Raw genomic sequence first — 16443 nt, forward strand, 5'->3', positions numbered from 1 at the left:
TCCCAAAGCTTGGTATGAAAGACTACATTACTATTTAGTACAAATTGGCTTTCAAAGAAAAAATGATAACAATAGTCTATATATCAAGGAAGGACTAGATAAGAAGATTGTGTTGGTAGAAATATTTGTTGATGATACCCTATTTATAGGAAATGATGATTTATGCAAAGCATTTTTAGAAGAAATGAGTAAAGAATTTGAGATGTCCATGTTTGGTGAGATAAAATTCTTTGTCAGATTGTAGATACAATAGAACAAAAATGGTATCTACATCACTCAATCTAAGTATATCAAAGAGATATTGAAGAAGTTTGGAATGGAAGATTCAAGACTAGTTGGAACTCCCATGTCTACTAGACATATAATTTCCAAAACTGACGAATCCAAAGAAGTAGATTAGACCATATATAGATTAATGATTGGAAAATTATAGTATGTAGTACACACAAGGCCTGGTATTGCCTTAGTAGTTGGGATAGTGGCAAGATTGTTAGCAAATCTTAGAGAAAACCATATGATGGAAATCAAAAGAATCATGAGATATCTAAAAGGTACTAAAGACTATGGCTTACGGTACAAACTTGGAGGCAATTTGGACTTAAAGGTGTTTACTAATGTTGATTGGGAAGCAAGTCTTGATGACAAAAAAAGTACTAGTGGTGGAGCATTCTTCCTTGGTAAAAGATTGGTATCTTAGATGAGTAAGAAACAAAAATGTACATCTCAATCCACAACATAGGCATAATATGTGGCAAAAATAGTCAATTGTTCTAACATTGTTTCATTCAAACAACTATTGGAAGGAATAAAGGTAGAGATCAAAGATCTAGTAGTCATGTATTGTGATAACACCAGTGCGATCAATATATCAAAGAATCTAGTGATGCATTCCAAAACAAAGTACATTGATATAAAATATCACTTCTTAAGAGAATTGGTGCAGGATAAAGAAGTTAGATTGGAACATGTAAATACAAAAGAATAAATTGCAGAAATATTCACCAAGGCATTACCTAAGGATACATTTTTGTATCTAAGAGGTAAGCTAGGGGTCATTACCTTATCTAAAGATCACTAAATGAAGTTTAGTGATGCATCAACCAAAGCAAGTTAAAGATCAATTAGTTGATGTAGTATTGACAAGGGCATATTGCAAATGGATTAGTACTTAAAGGTACATTGATATTATCAATATTGTTGTCTTTGGCATGTGTTGTCAAAGAGGGAAAGTTTACTGTCATATCTTTGAGAAATTTTTGTCATTCCAAGAAGGAGAAGTCTACTATAAGAGGGAGAAAGTTCTGTAGATAAAATTGGCAGAAGATTGTTGCAGATAGAAGTTTTCTGACAAAGGGAGAAAGTTGAAGAGTTCACACTAAAAGAGGGAGTCTTGTTCTCAAAATTTCATTATGCTATGACATGTTGTGTTGAAATCAATGCCAAAGAGGGAGATTGTTGGATACAATTAATTAATTGTGTGTTGTCTTTGATGTTACACAAATTTCATAATCAATTATCAGATAGTGCATGGATAGCTCACTTATTCAGTGAAGATATTTTTTTGTGTCTACCAAGCATTCCTATGGTTTCCTAGTTTAGAAAGCAGTGTCCATCAAGTCCACTCAAGTGTCAAAAAAAACATACAGAAGATGAAAGTTAACTGAACTCACTTGGCTAATGAAGGAAAGTTGGATGGAACTGGTGCTAACCAAGCTCACTTGGATACCAAAGGATTTTCACAAGTTTGTTGTATTAATCGAGCTTCTGCTGGTTAACAAAAGAAATTGCTTTTGAGTTAATTTCTATTGAGCTAGGTCGGCTAACGAAAGATTTTCTTATTTTGGCATATTAAGCTCAATTGATTTATCTATTGGTTCTAGCCAACTATGGTGATGAATATTAATTATTCTAAGTTGTATTTGAGCTGACTTGACAATATGAAAGATATAAGTATAAAGTTAAGTTGTGGTCTCAAAGTGTGTCAGCTATTATGAATGAATTTTAAGGGATAAAGAGAGGAAGTGAATTTGAAGGATAAGTAGAATATCCTTGTGGAGTAGAAAAGCTATATTTGATCTGAAAGAATTAAGTACAAGCCAGAACATAGATCTATAATCATCCATTCAATTGCATCTAAATCAGGTCAATTCATTGTTACTCTCTAACCATTGTAGTAGTGATCTAAATCTATTAACAGAGTTGGTTTAATAGCCATTTGTAAATCCTCTAACAAGGTAGCTATTCTATTGAATTAACTAAAGACCTCTAACAAGGCCACTCATTAAATCCTTTAATAGTGTCACACATAATAGTGTGTTTTTTAACCTATAATAGGGTTGGATTCTAATAGGGCTCACTTCAGAAGAGTGAAAATACTAAATAGTTACAATTGGTGGTTTTTCCCAAATTGGGTTTCCACATTAAATCTTTGTGTTCATGCTATTTTCTTACATGCTTGAAATTAGGATTAAGTAATGATAATTAGTAACAATATCTTAAGAACTACAAATTAAAAAGTACATTTAGTATTTACTGAGTTACAACATTCCATATACATTTATTAGGCATCAACAATATTCAGTTTTTAGAGTTTTTTTTGTACTGACATCTAAGGGATCTAAGAAATATTTTTTGTAGTAACTGATTCACCCCTCCCCTCTTAGTTACTCCTCTTATATTTTCAGCAAATGGTTAATAGAGCCAATGAGTGTATAGTTGGAATCTAAGGCATAATTGAATGTTTGAAGTTGGTGGAGAGTTCTATAAGGAGTTAGGGATCCAGAGGTGATCTCTGAGTAGGGTAGTGAAGAATACCCTAGTAAGACCAAAGAATAGGTCTTAGGAAGATCTAGAGGGCTCTAGGGAGTTAGAACACCCTATCCAAGTGGTATTAGAGCCATTAAAAGGCTTGAGAAGTGAAGTGCATATGTCAATGGGAAGAAAATTGATAGGGTAAAGCACCATGGTGATCAATTTAGAGTTGGCAAGAGATTTGAAAGGACAATAAGAGAAGAATTAGATTCTTTAGGAAGTTGTGGAAGATATGAATAAAAAACTAGAAGAAGTTACTGAGATTGTAGGAAAGATGAAAGATAGGTTACAAGTAGACAAAGACAAGGGAAAGAGTCAAGTAGAAGAAGAAATAAAACCTAAACCAAACCCTCCGTTGGCTAAGGAACTCTTTTCTCAAGGCCATAAAGTCACTAAGTGGCAAAAAAATTGAAGGTATACCTATTTTGATTGGAAGAATAGATGCAAAGTTAGTAATGGAATAGATTGAGGGCATGCATAATCACTTTGAATGTGATGGAATAAGAAAGGCACAAAAGGTGAAGATAGCCAAATCCAAGTTAAGAGGACAAACATTAACATGGAAAAAGTTCTTGTAGGAAGAAAGTGAGAAGAAAGGAAATAAGTAGATAGTCAATTGGAAGACTATGGTGGCTAAAGTGAAGGAAAACTACCTACCAGAGGATTATGACATCTAACTACACAAGAATAGACAAAACCTTAGACAGAGGGACTTAGAAGTGGCTGCCTATACTAAGGAGTTTCAAAAACTAAGCCTTAGGTCTAGGGTGCAAGAAAGTGAAACCATTAAGGTTGCTAGGTATCTATATGGTCTTAGATGGAATATACAAGAGTTGAGTCTCTTACTTACTACCCTCCATAGCTATTATTAGATGGCTATTAAAGTAGAAGAAAACTTGAAAAAGAAACAAGGCTCAAATACTAGGGGTAGAGGAAGAGAAAAATATTCTAGAGGGTGGTATAAAGAAGGTTCTAGTAGGATAAGGCATGAGAACAGAGGCCAGGGAGACTCCAAGGTTGTTGAACAAGCACATGAACCTAATAGTAGGGGTAGTTATGGAAGAGGAAGAAGTTTTCCCAGTGGTGGGAGAGGAAGATAAATAGATTTGGAAGGAGTTCTCACTTTCCTTGCATGAAGTGTTACAATTGTAGGCAATTGGATCACCTTGCTTATAGGTCTCCTAATAAACCATCATCTTCAAATGGGGAGAAAAATATAGGATATGTGCAAGAGGTGTACTATTCTTGACATTCAGAGGTGAGTTTGGATTCAGAGAAAGTTGAGAATCTAATGCTTAGGAGGGTATTGATAAAAGAAGCTACCAAGGATTAGCACAAGAAAATGAGAGCACTTTTTAGAGTCAAATGCAAGATATTAGGAAAAGTGTGTAGGGCCATGATTGATTCAAGATCTACTGATAATGTCATCTCAAAGGAGGCAATCCAAAAGTTGAACCTTACCAAGATACCTCATGAATGTCCCTATAAAGTCACTTGGTTGAACAAGGGGAAAAACATATTGGTTAATGAGAAAGTATGAGTTGAATTCACCCTAAGAAAGAATCAAGATATAATACTTTGTGATGTACTACCCATGAATGCATGCCATTTGTTTCTTGGTAGACCATGGTAATATGATAGGGAGATAGTACACCATGGAAAGGAGAACAAGTACTAATTGAAGAAGAATGGAGTGACTTATAAGATTCAATATTTGATAGAAGAAGATGCAGTAAAGAAAGTAGATTCCAATACACTTATGATGAGTGGGAAGGAGTTCCTAAAAGATATGAACAAAGAATAAGGAGTTGGCTATGCTATATTTGTAAGACCAAGGGAGGAGGAGTCATCTAAATAGCCACATATGCTAGAAGAGGTGATGTGATTGCTAGATTAGTTCAAAGACAGTATTTATGAGGGTACACTAGCTACATTACCACCTAAGAGAGCCATCAATCATTAGATAGACTTTGTGCTAGGGGCATCATTACCTAACAAGGAAACATACAAGATGATAGAAAAAGGATATAGCAAGGCAAGTTCAAGAGCTATTGGACTAAGAGTTGATTAGGAAGAGCATATGCCCATGTGTTTTCCCATTGGTGTTGGCTCCTACGAAAGAAGGTAAGTAGAGAATGTGTATTGATTCTAGGGAAATAAACAAGATAACTATTAGACACAGGTTTCCTATTCCTAGAATAGAAGATTTAATGGATTGCTTAGGAAGTGCTAAATACTTCTCCAAGATTGATTTTAAAAGTGGATAAGACCATATTAGAATGAAATAGGGTGATGAGTCGAAGTCAACCTTTAAGACCACAAAGGGGTTATATCAGTGGCTAGTATTGCAATTTGGTCTTACAAATGTACCTAGTACCATTATGAGGGTGATGAATGAGGTTCTAAATAAATATATAGGAGTATTTATGGTAGTATACTTAGATTATATCCTCCTCTTTAGTAAAATAGAGGAGGAACACATGAAGCACCTAGAACTTGTGTTGAAGAAACTCCAAGAGGAGAAGCTCACCATAAACCTTTAAAAGAGTGAGTTTATGAAACAAGAACTAGTCTACCTAGAATTTGTAGTATCGTAGGGTAACTTGAAGATGGACAAGAACAAGGTTGAAGCCATTTTAAATTGGCCCACTCCTAAGACAAGGACTAAAGTCAGAAGTTTTCATTTGTTGGCTTAGTTTTATAGGAAGTTTATAAGAAGATTTAGTGAAATTTGTGCACCAGTCCTTGACACCATAAAAAGAGGACTCAAGAAAAAAATTTGTATGAACCAAGGAGGCCAATGAAGGATTTGGAAGATTGAAGAAGGAATTGGCTACTGTGTGCTAAAATGTTGACACACTTATATAAGTCATTATAACCAAGATTTCTCAAGAATGAGATCTCAAATGGTGACTCATAGCTCATTATTCATGGACTGTAAGGGTTTGTAATGGAGGCCCTCAATTTGACCTAGTTTGTTCCCATGCAAGTACACCATAAAATAGTAGATTCAAAGAGGAAAAAAAAGAGTGCTTGTTTCCATGATAATCAAATATGCATGCAAATAAGGATGCAAGATAATTTAAATGATAACAATGCAAAGCAATGCAAGAAAGGAAATCTAATCTATGAAAGGAAATAAAAATGCAAGATTAATCTCCAAAGCTCAAACTCCTCCGAAATTGCTCTCCAAACTTGTAGCATAACAATACTATAGCAACTAACATCTATCCAAATGAGAAGGAGATGGCTCCTTATAAAGGAAACTTTGGAGAGGAATGCAAACTCAAGAGAAATGTGGGATAAATCCCTAAAAAGACAAGTAAGAGGAAAAAGCCCACCACTTAGAGACATATGCGAAGAAAATGAAACTTTATAAGATTTTATTTGATTTATTTCCTTTTTTCATCAAAAGAAGAGCTTTATGTAGGGATTTATTTAATTAATTAAAAGAGGGATTTTATTTTAATTAAATAAGATAAGATTATATAATTAAAACAGAGATTTTAATTAAATAAAATAAAACAATTTATTTAAAAGAGAGATTTTCTTTTAATTAAATAAGATAAGATTATTTAATAAAAAGAGAGATCTTAATTAAATAAGATAAAACTATTTAATTAAAAGAGATATTTTCTTTTAATAAAATAAGATTATTTTATTTATTTAAAATTGATGTTTTCTTTTAATTAAATAAGATTATTGTTGAAATGATCAAACCTTAGGAAATATTGAAATAATTAAATTAATTAAAATTTGATCAAGGCAAATGATTTGAATTGATTCAATAAAATATTGTGATGCATTGATTTAGGAAATTGATAAATTGAAGAATTGGGGCCCATAGTCAAGGGGACCATTTTAGGGTGCATATAGCTACCCAACCTATACTAGTTTTGACAAGTTTTGATAAGCCATTCATAGTGGAATGCGATGCAAGTAACATTATAGTAGGTGAAGTATTAAGCCAAGAAGGTAGGCGAGTGGAATTATTTAGTGAGAGGGTGAACAAGGCCAAGTCTAGATACTCATCCTATGACCTAGAAGTTTAGAAATATAGGCTTTAGTTCAAGCCCTTAAGAAGTGGAGGCCCTACCTATTACCTAAGGGGTTTGTGGCTTACATTGATAACCAAGCCCCAAGTTACATCAACACTCAAGATAATCTAATTTTGAGGCATATCAAGTGGATGGAATTACTAGAGTCCTACACCTTCACCATTAATCACAAGAAGGAAGTCAATAATAAGGTTGCAAATGCATTTAATAGGAGGTTGCTCACTATCCAAGAAATACAATTGTAGATCATTAGGGTTGAGGAATTCAAAGACCTCTATAAAGGTGTTGCAAACTTCTTAGAGATCCATAAGGTATACACTAAATATAATAATCATTTTCATAGTGAACATGGTGACTATGCATTACAAAATGGTTTCTAGTTTAAGGGCAAGCAATTGTGTGTTCCAAGAGGCTCTATGAGGGAGAATCTCATTCAAGAAAAAAAAAAAGGGAGTTTGAGTGGGTACTTTGGGTTGAACACGACTCTAGACTTAGTAGAGAGGTTCTACTATTCGCCTAAGATGCAAAATTATGTAAGGAAATATGTGGACCAGTGTGGAGTGTGTTAGCAGGAAAAGGGAACATCATCAAATGAAAATATCTACCAACCATTGCCCATTCCAAATAGGCCTTGGGAGTGCATCAACATTGATTTTGTAATGTTGTTACCTAGGACACCAACTAATTTGGATAGTGTGTTTGTGCTAGTGGATAGATTTAGTAAGATGGGTCACTTTATCCCATGAAAAACAACACATGATGCTAGTCACATTGCCCACCTTTTCTTCAAAGATATAGTAAGGATACATGGGTTTCTAGTAGGCATAGCTATAGATAGAGATGTGAAGTTTATGGGGAACTTCTAGAAGACCCTTTGGAGGAGGCTAGGGACCAACTTGTCCCATAGATATGCATATCATCCCAAAACTAATGGGCAGATAGAGGTAATTAACAAGGTACTTGGTAACCTACTAAGATGTTTGACTAAGGAGTATGGACAAGGATGAGAATAAGTCATTGCTCGAGAAGAATTTTCCTATAATGATAGTACAAGTAGAACTACTAGTAGGAGCCCATTTGAAGTGGTGTATGGATTACATCGAAGAGGAGTTCTTGAGCTTAGGGACTTGAAGAGATATGAAGGGATCAATGGTCATGCTGATGACTTTGCTTAATCAATGAGAGAGGTACATGAGCAAGTGAAGAAGACCCTAATGGAGACCAATCAGAAGTTGAAAGCTAAAAGAGATGAAGGGAGAAAAGACCTATAATTTGAGGTAGGGGACTTGGTGATGGTTTTCTTAAACAAGGCTAGACTACAGAAAGGCATACTGAGTAAGCTATAGATAAAAAGGATTGGACCATGCAAGGTGTTGGATAAATGTGGTCCAAATGCCTACAAGGTAGAATTACTCAAGGAGATGTCCATCTCTCCTATCTTTAATGTGAAGGAATCAATCAAATACAATGGACTAAAGATGGGTGAGGAATAATATAGCACTAAGGTGATTAAGGACATGGAAGAACTGAAAATACTTAATTAGATCAAACCCCAAGTTGACAAGATTATAGATTCAAGAGTGAAGAAATAGACCAGGTACAAGACATAGATGAAGCACCTAGTGAAATGGAGACACCAACTAGAGTCAAAAGCTACATGGATAGGATAAAGTGACTTCAAGAAGCATGTCATTAGTCTTGAGTTCTTAACATCATAGATTCCTTAGCCTTTTGTCACAGAGGGAGAATGGTGTAGGAGCACCCTAGAATCTTGTTGAGATTATTGTTGATGTAACAAAAAACCTTTCTCTTTCCCCAAGAAATCTTAGGGTTCCTTAGACCATGTACTTGACCTAAATAAGGTTTCTACTAGGAATCTATACAGTAGATCCTACTCATTCAGTTGGTGCACACCAATAAGGTAGAACAACTTGCTTCCATCTCCCATCCACACAAACAACCCCAAACACTTATTTTTACTCCCAAATGGATGGATAACCACCTTGATATGTTTGTGGACTCCCTTCATACTTCCAAACCAAAAGACACACTAAAAACTTAATTGAGTTTCAATTCACAGGTAAAAATGCATTCAAATGCTTGGAAAAAGGCTACTATAATTAGTCCTCCAAATGCATTAAAACCATAATATCTTAAAAAAAAATTCTTAACAATGGGGAAAAAAAGAACCTTTCAAGATACCTATTTCAGAGTTCTTGAAGATTTCAGAAATCTTGGTCCCTCAACTTGTCTATACAATGGCAACACAAACACAATTTTAGCCCTATTTTGAGGGTTTCAAGGGTTTAAGTGTTGTTTGCTGCAAAAAATTGTTTTTCGCTTTCACCAAGGCATCTCTTTAGGATAGGGGCTAGTCAACACACTATACTAATTCACCATATGCTTGGATTGAAGAATCAAACCTTTCAATCCTCTCCATAGCTCCATTTCCACTTTGTGATCCCTAACCAAGTTGGTTTTACTTGCCTAGGGAATCACTTTAAAAAATAGAGCTATGCTCCCCATGGGCTATCCATTTCTATACATAAGGTACATGGAGTATAGTTATAATTTCCAAGAGATCCTACAATTCCTACAGTGGAAAATGGTTCTAGAACTACATTTGTCCAAGCAACTCTGTTTAGAACAACAGAGCGCTGAAATACAAAACTATTTAACTAAACACACAAAACTATATGAAATTTGAAACCAACTACTTGCAAAACCTTAAAAGAACTATCACTAACACTTCCAACCAAAAACCACTACATCTAATCTGTACAAATCAAAAAACACACAAAATAAGAAACTGTTGTAGTACAGTTCATACAATGTCAAATCCACTTTCTCCATCCCCTTAAAAAGGTTGATATTGGCCTCATATATGCTTGGAATTAATGATACCAACTAACTTAAGAATTTGAAGACATCTCACAAAGAAGTTGCTCAATTTGCAAGAAAATTGCACAACATTGTCAATGACAACTTTTGCAAGAATTGAGCAATTTTTGCAATTTTGCATATCTACTTCTCAAAAATGATCTAGTTGTTAAAAAACTACTAAAAATGACTTATATAGATACAAAACAACTAATCAGGACATTAAAACACTCAGTTTCCCTATTTAGCCCTCAGAACCCAAAATTGCTCTATTAAGCCAAATGAGCAATTTTAGCAACATTGCTATTTTGGGCTCTTCAAACCTATCTACCCACATCCTAGGACCAAGTTGGTTCCCTTATTGATCTCATGATGTGGCTAGAATCAATACAGGCCAAAAACATCTAAGAATTCTTAGGTTTATCCTTAGCCTACCTAGGTCCTCCTGCACCATACTCCTCCTATAACAAAAACTAAGTTATACCTGATGGCAACATGTCTAGGGGAATGCTGACTTTCTTGAACTCTATCTAAACAACCCAAGTAGCCTCTAAAGTTAGCTTTCCATTCCATTAGATAATGTGCTCCATATACACCTTGTGCCTTGTAGACTTCTTCACTCTGGAGTCTAAGACCTTCTTTGCCTCCAACTTTTTGGCCTTAGGCGCTGCAGTAGGTTCAATGTCATATTGAACATTTGGACCAGTTTGAGGTAATGTACCCTTGAATTCCACCAAGTCTTGAACATTGAAAATATAGGATATGCCTAAATTTTCTGGTAATGCTACCTCATAGGCATTTTTTCTATACTTTGCCAATATTTTGCAAAGCCCTACCATATTCATCTATAGCTTGTTAGGCACACCTTTTTGAAGCCTTGCTTTATTTAGATGGACCATTACATAGTCCCCCCCCCCACCCAAAAAAAAAAAAATTAATATCCTTTCTCTTTTTATCCATTTTGGCTTTGAGCTTTTGAGTGCTAGCTTGGATGGTTTTCTTGACTTGCTCTTGAGGCTCTTTCATGGTTTGAAAAAAGTCTTTCACTTGACCACTTCTCTAATCCATATCTCCAATATATCTCAGTTTACATACACCCCTTGGGTGCATGCCATAAACTATCTCAAAAGGGCTCTTGCCAATAGTTCTATTCCTACTGTCTTCATAGGCATATTCTTCTTGTAAGATAATGACATCCTAAGTTTGACCATATTCCTTGCTTAAGCTACTTAGAGGGTTTCCTAAGGTCCTATCAACCACTTCAATTTGACCATCAATTTGGGGATGTTAAGAAAAATCAAATGACATGTTTGTACCAAGACTTCTCCACAAGGTTTTCCAAAAATGGCTCATAAATTTGACACCCCTATCTGACACAATGCTTAATCGAATTCCATGAATCCTTAAAACCTCTTTGAAAAATAGATGGGCAATATGAATTGCATCATTATTTGTCCTACATGGAATGAAATACCCCATTTTGTTGAATCTATCAACAACAACACAAATGCTATCATACCCTTGCTTGGTTTTTGGTAAACCTACAATAAAATCCATACTTACACAATCCCACAACCTCTTTGGAATTGGTAAAGGCTGATAAAGACCTACATTGGTCATTCATCCTTTGGATTTCATGCATACCATGCATTTCTCCACATACTTAGTCACATCCTTCACTAACTTGGGCCAATAATAAAATCTTTGCACCAACTCTATAGTTTTGCTGACACCAAAATGTCCACTTAGGCTGCCATTATGCTTATCCTATATTAGGTTCTCTCTCATGGAACCCCTTGGTACAAACAACTAGTTACCCTTGAATAGAAACCCCTTTTGCAAACTATCTTTTGAAAATTTGCTATGAAAATGATTCTCAAAATCATTGCATACCTTATAGGCTTCAACAATGTCCTCATCTTCTTTGTAAAGATTTTGAAAGTTCTCTATCCCAATGCTTTGGAGCTAAATCTCTTGGACTATTATGACCCTTCTACTTTATGCTTCTTGTTGGCTCCTGATTTAACAGTTTTGGAAATAACCAAGAAACCAGACAAATGCATCTAAGGCTAGCAAATTCCTATGATGAATGCAGCTAACTGCAGTCTTGGGCCAACTATAAGGATAAATCCTTCTTCACTTTAGGCTCTGCTAGACCTAGGCAAGTGAACCTTCAAATCCAATTAATATGGTACTAGTGCAAAACATATCCCTGGATCTAACAAAGTAGATTATGACCCTTATATCTCCTAATACCTATGCAATGACACAGATCTGTAGTAGCTAAATGCAAATACTATGATATTCATAGGCTGAGTAAGGGCATCACATTTATAACTCTTCAACATAAAATGTAAAGATGACTTGAATTTGATTTTGATTTAAAGATTTTGTTTTCTCAGCATAACCTTGGTATGCAACAATAGAGAACATGCATCCTTCAAGTTGGCTAGTCCCTTATCCATTGGGCACCAACTAAACCTTAACATGTAGATGGATACCTAAAGTATACTCATATTCAAGCATCTGATCTATCTATTCACCTTGCAAATAAACATCTGTGCTCAATTTGAACCTCATTGTTACATGATATCCCCCTCAACAAACTTACAACCCTATTGAATTCTTTGAAGCATTTACATAACCCCTTGAGTTACAAGCAACAATGAAACTACATACAACCTTAAGGGACTACAACTATGGCCTAGGCTCTTTGTTCAAAGACCATAAAACATTGAAAATTCACTAAGATAGGAGATGAGAATCAGAATGAAACTAAAAGAAATGACGCTCTTGCATTAATTTCCTTGAAACCAATACAACATCTGCATATCAAAACTTAAAAAATACATAAAGAATGACTTTGTAATAACAATACTTCAAAAGAGATACTATATGCTATTCATAATAGAAGAACACTGAGAAAATGGTATCACAACTATGAGAAAATCTTAGGAAATTGGGACTCGACTGGTCTCACAGTCCTTAGAAAATCTCCAAAGAATTGGAACCCTTACAACAAGTAGAAGAGGAAGATATATAGGAGAGAAGATCTTTTTGGGTCTCACATTTGAATTTGACATGTTTCCCACTAAAGGAGTTTTCAATTTGGAGTTGTTGAAACTAAACTTCCTCATCTACCTGCACTTAAAAAATGATAAATGATGCCAAAATATCTGCAATATCCCTAATTAAAATATGCAAATATCTCATGAGGGAATATCAAGAAATCATCACAATCTGCACTGTGGCTCCAAAAATTTGATCTTTACTTGTCATATCTACTTTGCCATGAAGACCAACATGTGTAGTTGCTAGAAAAAAAATTGCCTACCTCCAAAACATTCAATTCATCCTTACAATGGTTGAAGGAGTTAAATCAGATGAAAATGTATCCAAATCTAATTGTAATTTCATCTACAACATTAAATTCACACCTCCTCTCTGTATAATTCCCGTCACAATTCTCAAGATCACTGGATGAAATATTTTTGCCTTGGCTTTGAGCTTCGTGCAATTTTTAACTCTCAGTAACTATTACCTCCAAATTTCAATCAGCTTTAAATTTTACTTGTAGATTTTTACCACATCAAGTAATTCTAATTCAAAAGGCAATGATCCTTATACCTTTAAGATTGGGGCTATGTGTCACATTACTGCTTACCTGAATTCCTTAAATTTCTTGCACTTTAAAATTACGAGTAACTGCCAACTGCTGATCAAGACAAGATCAATGTTTGGGGATAAAAATTGGGCTAACCCACTTTCTTCTTAACATGGTGGCAATCAACCATATAAAATGCTTCCATCTGTACTATTCCTTCAAATGTTGGTGCTTCAAATTGGGCCCACAGATGATTGAGGACACGTGTCACTGAATCACTATCTTGCTATACATATCCTTCGAGCAACTCCTGATGGTGAGATAGTGACGACCATTGATCTGAGACCAAATCAAAGGTAGAGAAATTGCACAAAGTACCTTGAAGAAGTGGTGGGTCCCATACTCGCTATGTCGCATAGACTAAACAACTTGCAACTCTCCATAGTGAGATAGTGAGGACTATTGATTCTGCATTGATCGTGTGGAAGACATTTGATGCATTACTAAAGAGAAATATGGTGGGCCCCTTGTCACTATGTTTCTATTCGTAACCTTTGTGCAACTCACCATAGTGAGATAATGATGATCGTAGATTTTAGATCGATCTGACGATCAGAATCTTTCATATGTTTCATGAATTAGAGCATGGGTCCAATTATTGATGACGTGAGAAAACCTTGCACTGCTTGCATATAAATTCATATTTTAAAAACCTAGCCATATTACCACGCTACTTGGGTCACACCACGTGTTTATTTCTTGGTTGGGCGCTATGTTGCTAGTGACGAGAAGAACAAGTTTCTCGATAGTGACATATCGACCTTTGGTGCTGTCACTTTTCCCAGTGTATACATGTATCCCACTAGATGCCACCGAGTGCCAAAAATTTATAACTGATATTTGACAGAGCATTTTCTAGGACCCATCTTCTGAAAAAGTTGCCACAAGATTACTTTTTGTTTGGCCGCTATGTCGCTAACAATGAGAAACACAAATTTCCTAATAGAAATATAGTGACCTCCAGTGACTATGCTTAATTTGGGGCCAGATAGATAAAGGAAAATGAAGTCACAACCACCCTCATTAATGCTTCTGACAAAACAATAAAACCACATGTCCATCATGCCACTTGGGAGATTTATGGTTACCAAAAAACTTAAACGTGACTGCCGGCCATTACTTTTGGTGAAGGTGCCATGTCACTAATGGTGAAGTGCTCAATTTTTTTGATAGTAAAAAAGAAACTAATTGAAAAAGTTGAGATTTCTATTGATGCCTTTTGTACTTCAATGTTCTAACCCCTTTTCAGGTTCTGACAGGTCTATCATAAAAACGTGATCAAATATTTCTAAAGCAATAAAATCTCTGATCATCATACCTCCATTTTCCAGTACTGCTCTTCAACTTAACGATAGTCACTATGTCACTAAGGGTAAAACACTTGCATCTTTTCATAGTGAGATAGTGACCGCCATCGATCTTTCAGGGATCGGGTGGTGAGAAACAAAAAGGAAAAGGGGAGACTCATGGCACATAAAGTTTGAAAAGGATGGAGAATATTCACATATTTTAAAAAGGTTTTTGTGCCATTAGTGGATCCAGTCTAATTTTTTACCTAGGCAAGGGAAAATTATAATGCAAAAAATCAGACCAACACTTCTACCACTTTGTTTAATTGCCCCTTCTCATGCTTGATTATGAAGGTAAAGTGTTGCAAGTACTACATCCACTTCAAATGTTTGTTGCTCAACTTCTCTTAAGTGTTGATGTATCTAAGAGCTTGATTATCTGTAAAAACAACAAATTCTTTGGGCAAAAAATAGTGTCTCCACTTCCTAAGACATTGAATTAAGGCATAGAGCTTTATGTCATAAGATGAATACTTCTTCTTGGCCTCTTTAAGTTTCTCACTATAAAAGGCTACACATATTTTGTGGACCCATTGGCATAGAAAGCTATTTTGGGGATAAGTAATTTATTTTGTTTGTTGATGTTTATTCCAAAATGATGATATTTATGTACCTAAAAGATAAATCTAAAGCATTTCAAAAATTCAAGTGGTATCTAGTAGAGTGGAGAAAGAAATAGGAAAGAAACTCAATTATTTAAGGTTGAATAGAGGAGGAGAATTCATCTCAAATGAATTCAATGAATTCTATAATTAAAGAGGTTTCAAAAGATGGGTATCTACACCCAGTACACTTCAGTAGAATGACATAGTAGAAAGAAAAAATATATGTTGGATACAATTTTTAATTGTGTATTGTCTTTGATTTTACACAAATGTCATATCAGTCATCAGACAGAGTCTACCGAGCTCAGATGATCAGCAAAGCAATTTACAATGTCTACCAAACATTTTTGAACATTACATAGTAAAGTTAGTTCTTACCAAGCTCACTTGGGCATCAAAGGATTGTGTACCAAAAAGTTAGTGTTAACTGAGCTCCCAAGGTTAACGAAGAAAAGTTAATGTCTACCAAGCTCACTCGTGCATCAAAGGATTGTGTAGCAGAAAGTTAGTGTTAACCAACCTCCCAAGGTTAACGAAGAAAAGTTAATGTCTACCAAGCTCACTTAGGCATCAAAGGATTTTGTAGTAGAAAGTTAGTGTTTACCGAGCTCCCAAGGTTAACGAAGAAAAATTAATGTCTACCGAGCTCACTCGGTCATCAAAGGAAATGTGGCAGAAAATTAGCTTCTACCGAGCTCACAAGGTCAACAAAGGAAGGCCAATTCTAATCAAGTTCACTTGGTCTCCAAAGGATTTTTGCAGGGTTTGCAGTGTTTACCAAGCTTCACTTGGTTAACACTAGAAAACCATTCTGGAGTAGTGGTTACCGAACTAGGTAGACCAGCAAAGGATTTTATTGTTTTGATATTAAGTTCAATTGTTTCATGCAATAAATGTAGCCAACTGATGTAATGATTTTTTAGTTGTTGTAACTTATATTTGAGCCAAATTGATAATCTAAAAGGTATATATAGATGTTCAAGTTGTGAGTTCAAGTGTGGGAGTGAATGTATGAATGAGGAGGAATAAGTGAATATTGAGAAAATTTTGATGAAGGATTAGATATACTGGAGGAG

Source organism: Cupressus sempervirens, chromosome 11, assembly GCF_028749045.1.
Source record: "Cupressus sempervirens isolate cs-2001-9-10 chromosome 11, ASM2874904v1, whole genome shotgun sequence".
NCBI classification, from domain to species: domain Eukaryota; kingdom Viridiplantae; phylum Streptophyta; class Pinopsida; order Cupressales; family Cupressaceae; genus Cupressus; species Cupressus sempervirens.